This window comes from Crocodylus porosus, unplaced genomic scaffold, assembly GCF_001723895.1.
Source record: "Crocodylus porosus isolate Cpor-Errol unplaced genomic scaffold, CroPor_comp1, whole genome shotgun sequence".
Lineage (NCBI taxonomy): Eukaryota > Metazoa > Chordata > Crocodylia > Crocodylidae > Crocodylus > Crocodylus porosus.
Window position 1 is genome coordinate 99,166,718 of NW_017728886.1, and position 5,309 is coordinate 99,172,026.

General features: G+C 49.0%; 1 long non-coding RNA gene across 1 annotated transcript in view; it reads right to left on the reverse strand.

Moving 5' to 3' along the window:
• The window catches only part of LOC109323151, an 11,131-nt gene that overhangs the window by 4,753 nt on the left and 1,069 nt on the right, over positions 1–5,309 (reverse strand). The window contains exon 3 of the long non-coding RNA XR_002104564.1: positions 1,663–1,669. This is a non-coding gene — a long non-coding RNA (uncharacterized LOC109323151). The remainder of the gene's footprint in view (positions 1–1,662; positions 1,670–5,309) is intronic.

A 5,309-nucleotide genomic window follows, 5' to 3' on the forward strand; every position in this document is an offset into this window, starting at 1 on the left:
AGTCCTGAGGCTGGCAGCCCTAACCGTGAAGTAATGCTTCCTGATGTCCAGCCTGAACCTTCTTTCTAACAATCTGTGGCCATTATTCCTAGTAACCCCGGGTGGTGCCCAGGGGAACACTGTCTCACCTGACTTCTGCTTGCCCCCCCGCCCCCGGGTGAGTTTGTAAACGGATACTAGATTCCCTCTCGGCCCTCTCTTGTGGAGGCTGAATAGGTTCAGTCTCTTTAGCCTCTCTTTGTAGGGCCTGACCAGCTGCCCCTTAGCTATGCAAGTGGCCCTCCTCTGGACCCTCTCAATGCTAGCCACATCTCCTCTTGAAGTGCAGTGCCCAGAACTGGATGGAGTACTCCAACTGTGGCCTGAACAACGCTGCATAGATGGGAAGGATCACCTCCCTGGACCAGCTTGTGATGTATCTGTAGATGCATGGCAAGGTGCAGTTAGCCTTACTGACCGCTTCCTCACATTGGCAGCTCATGTTCATCCTGGAGTCAACAATGACTCCAAGATCATTTTCTGCCACCGTGTTGACAAGAAGGGTGTTCCCTGGCCAATAGGTGTGTTGCTGGTTCCTGCTCCCTACATGCAGCACCCTGCATTTTTCTGTGTTGAATACCATCCTATTCTCATCTGCTCACCTCTGTAATTTGTCTAGATCTAGCTCGATTCTGTTCCTCCCCTCCAGCGTGCCTACCTTGCCCCACATCTTAGTGTCATCAGTGAATTTGGACAGTATGCTTACCACACCCATGTCCAGATTGGTGATAAAGATGTTGAATAGTACAGGGTCCAGGACCAAGCCCTGTGGGGGCTCCACTGCTCTCATCCATCCAGGTCAAAAACGAACCATCCACCGCCACTTTCTGGATGTGACCGTCTAGCCAATTTGCCACCCATCTGACTGTGTAGGCATTGATGCCGCAATTGCCTAGTTTTTTTTTTTGAGAGAATGTGGTGAGAAACCATGTCAAAGGCCTTCTTAAAGTCCAGGAAGACGCCATCTACCTCGATGCCCTTGTCCAGGGACTTTGTGACCTGATCATAAAAGGAAACTGGGTTAGTCAGGCAGGATCTGCCCTCAGTGAACCCATGTTGGTTGGCCCTGAGCATTACCTCTCCTTCTGGGCCCTTGCAGATGTGCTCCTTGATAATTTTCTCAAAGGTCTTTTGAAGGACTGAGGTAAGACTGACTGGCCTATAATTGCTAGGGTCCTCCTTCCTCCCCTTCTTGTAAATGGGGCCCACATTGGCCCTTTTCCAATCCTCTGGTACCTGGCCAGAGCCCCCCCGAGTGCTCATACAGCCATGTCAGGGGCCCCACTATGACCCCTGCCAATTCTTACTGATTTAAACATGTCCAGCCCCTCCAAAAGTTCCTTAACTAGGTCGTCCCTGACCCTAGGCATGGCAGTGCCTCCCCGGGTCCATCTGTAATCCTGGTGGGGAAGATGTCCTGGTCCCTGTTCAGAAATATGGAGGGAAAGAACTTGTTAAGGAGGTCAGCTTTTTCATTTGCTGCAGTCACCAGATTGCCAAGCCTGTAGAGGCTGCACGTTACCTGGTGCCACCTTACTCCCCTGTGCATTTGAAAAAGGACTTTTTGTTATCCCTAACTCTGGTCCCTAGCCTTAGCTCCATCTCTGCCTTGACCTTCCTAACAGCCTCCCTGCAGTCATGAGCAACGGAGGTGTAATCCTCCTTGGTGATGGCCCCTTGCTTCCACTATTTGTATGTCTCCTTTTTTGCCCTCAAGGCATTCTTGGATGCCTTTGAGCCATGGTAAGGCGGCCTGTAGTAGCTGCCTACTATCAAGTCCCTTTCCCCATGCCCCCTTGCATTCTTACCCAGAGTGCCTCATTTTGCCCCTCCTCTGACTCCATCCTGACCCGTCCCCCAACAAACGTAGTTTTAAAGCTCGCTGTAGGAGATCAGCCAGTCTGGAAGAAAAAACACGTTTACCTTTTGGGGAGAAGCCCATCCCGCCTGAGCATGTCCTCTGTGTGTAAATGTGGTTCTTGGTCCAAGAACCCAAGATCCGCCTGGTAACGCCGCTCTGAAGCCACCAGTTGACCTCACTAATGCACGCCTTGTGGCACCATCTGCTTACTGGAAGAATAGAGGAGTAAACCACCTGTGTCCCCGTCTCCTTGACCTTGGCCTCCAGACCCTTGTAGTAATTCGTGATGTGGTCTGGGTTGCCCCTGGCCGCGTCATTCGTTCCCACGCGGATGAGGACCATGGGGTATTGATCAGAGGGTCAGATGAGGTCCGGGATCATCTCCATGATGTCTTGAATCCGAGCTCCAGGCAGGCAACAAATCTCATGTGCCATGGGGTCAGGGTGACAGATGGGCCCTCCATTCCTCTCGGGATGGAGTTGCCGATGACAAGGACCTGGTGTCTCTTCCTCTTGTTGTTCCAGCATTGCTCAGTCTGCACCGTGCCTCTGGAGGCATCCTCTCCTACCGTCTCCTCCATGGCTGCCAGGGCCTTGTACCTGTTCCCCAACTGTACCTGGGGAGCTGACACAGGTAGCATGAGTAGCCCTGGCTCTTCAGTCAACCGTCTGCCATACCGCTGTGGCAGGTCTCTCCTGGGGGACTTCTCCATTAGGCTCCTGACCCTGCAGAAAACGAAAGTACCCATCAATTTCATCCTTGGCAGCCCTGATCCCCCCAAGCCTGCTGACCTTGGATTGGAGCTCCCTTACCTGCTTCTCCAAGGCCTGAAGGTGGGCACATGTGGGATAGGCGAGGGAACTCCCACTCCGCCACCCCTGCCAGGCAGTCCCCACAGACGGGGGAGGTTGGCTCTAGCCCCCCTGCGGGCTCCCTCTGGGCAGGGCCCTGGCACTCTGCTGTGTACTCACCGTTACTGTAGAGTGAAATGTCTTCCTCTCTCCCCTGTCAGTGCCTCTGACTTGGCTCCTCCTGCTTGCCCACTTTGCACGAACGCCAGTGCAAATGCCGGCACACCCTTACAGAGCGTGCCTGTTTGTGCCCTCAGTTTGTGCATGGCTTGGGAGTGCAGCTCCCTGCTGCTTGCTAATTGGGATCCGGGGGCTTTCCCTCTGGATCCGCTGCAGCTGCGCCCACTCCCTTGCCCTGCTTACCTTTCAGCTGCTGTCGCCTCTGCCGCTAGTGCTGGTCTTGGGTGAGTGTGTTGAGGGCACATGTGCACTTTCAGCATACGTGCGCTCACTCCAGTTCCTGGTCCCAATCTCTGGTGCTCTATCTGGGGGCAGACAATCCCTAACATACCTACCAGCTCAGAGGTGCCAAACTGACTAGCACCATAACTGAAAGAGACCTAGGGGTGATGATAGACCATGGTATGAGCATGAGCCGTCAGTGAATGCCGCAGCCAGTAAGGCAAATAATATTCTGGCATGTATCAACCGATGCATCTCAAGCAAAACCAAGGAAGTGATTCTTCTGCTCTGCTCAGGATTGATGAACCTGCAGCTGGAGTACTGCATCCTGATATAGGCACTGCGCGTCAGCAAGGACATAGAAAGCTTGAGAGAGTCCAGAGAAGAGCCACTCATAGGATCAAAGACTTGCAAGGCAAGCCATACAACGAAAGGCTCAGGGACTTGGGCCTCTTCAGCCTAAAAAAGAGATGGCTGAGAAGGGGACTTGTAGTGGTAAGCTCCTACAATGGGGGAATACATTAAGGGCTCAGTGAACAACTGTTCACCAGGGCACCCTTGGGGGGGAAATGGGGAGTAATGGCTACAAACTCCTGTAAGACCATTTCAGGGTTAATGCTAGGAAAAACTTCCTAACAGTTAGGGTGTCCAGACTGTGAAAAACTCCCTCCAGAGGTGGTGCAGTCACCTACCCTGGAAATCTTCAAGAAGAGACTGGATGGTCACCTTGCTTGGGTTACCTGACACCAGTTGTCTTTCCTTACTAGTTCAGGGGGCTGGAGCTGATGATTTTGCAAGGTTCCTTCAAGCCCCTTACAATCTATGAATTACAAAATGCTTTTGGAGCAGTAATATTTGCTCTATAAAAATTACAAAAACATATTTTTATTCACACAAATGTACTGGCAACTAATTTTAAAAAGTTTGTGAATACGATGAACTATCATCCCGTTTTAGAAGTGGTGTTTTTTATGAATATATCTGCTGCCATTTAACTGAGCTCTTGTACTAAACTACAGCATTATCCATATAAGTCCTGTGGAAAGACTTTTTGTTTTGTTTTTGTGTTGTAATATTCTGTTACTTGGAAGGACACCTGTTTCTGATGATTCATTGACAGCAAAGGAGTCCACGTAATTCCATTGTAAATAGATAAGAGAATGGCTTGTCTTAAATCCATGTGGAAATTCTTAGTGCATTTGAGAGACTATGAAAACAAGCCCATATTAAACTGCTGCTTTTAATTATTTTAATGAAGGAACCTTTTTTATTAATATTGATGCAGCTAATTGGCTGCCTCTTTATAACGAATGTCCTCTTTTTAATGAACTTTTTCTCTTGGCCCAATGGGGGCTTGCTATAATAAGGTTGCATGGCAATTTGGCTTGTTGAGTGCTGTTTTAGGCAGGGGGAAGTCAAGTGTGAAATGATGAATCTGTGTAGAGTTCTTCTCTTGGACTTAGTAAATATATTTTTCTTTCTTTGTGAAGTGCTGACACTGTACACTGAATTTTTGAAGCAAAATTCTATGGTACCTCTCTGGCTGAGGAGCTTGTTTTTTTTTTTTTTCCTCCTTCCAGATTAGGCATGGCTGAAGTTTCCCATAAGCTTCTCATCAGAAATCATGAAAGGAAGTTATTAGATTTTAGAAAATGGCTGTGAGCAGATTGATTGATTATAATCATGCAAATTTTTTTTAAAATGATGGATGTGGTCCACTAGCTTCTGTTGGAGAGGGTGGCACTGCTTGTTTTGTGTTTTGCAGGTTTATTCCACCTGCTTTTTGAGCCATTGAAATTGTTGCACTAGATTCAGGAATTGTAGCCTGTTTTCAAAAGTTTGTTCCCCTGGAGACTGGTATCTGCATAGCTTTCAGTGGAATAATTGCAAGAGAAACAGTTTTTGCTAGTTCACCCCCCCCACACACACCCTTTATCAATTTCCTGAGACCAATGGTGGTGGTGTTTTTCCTTTCCTTCCCCCCCCCGCCTTTGAGTTCAGAAGGAGTGATTATAGTAGTCTAAGGTAAAATTTTAACAAATGCCTGCCCCTTATTCCACAGGGATTCTTCATAGTTTCTAGGGTCAGAAGGGACCTGAGCAGATCATCAAGTCCGACCCCCTGCCATGGCAGGAAAGAGTACTGGGTCAGACGA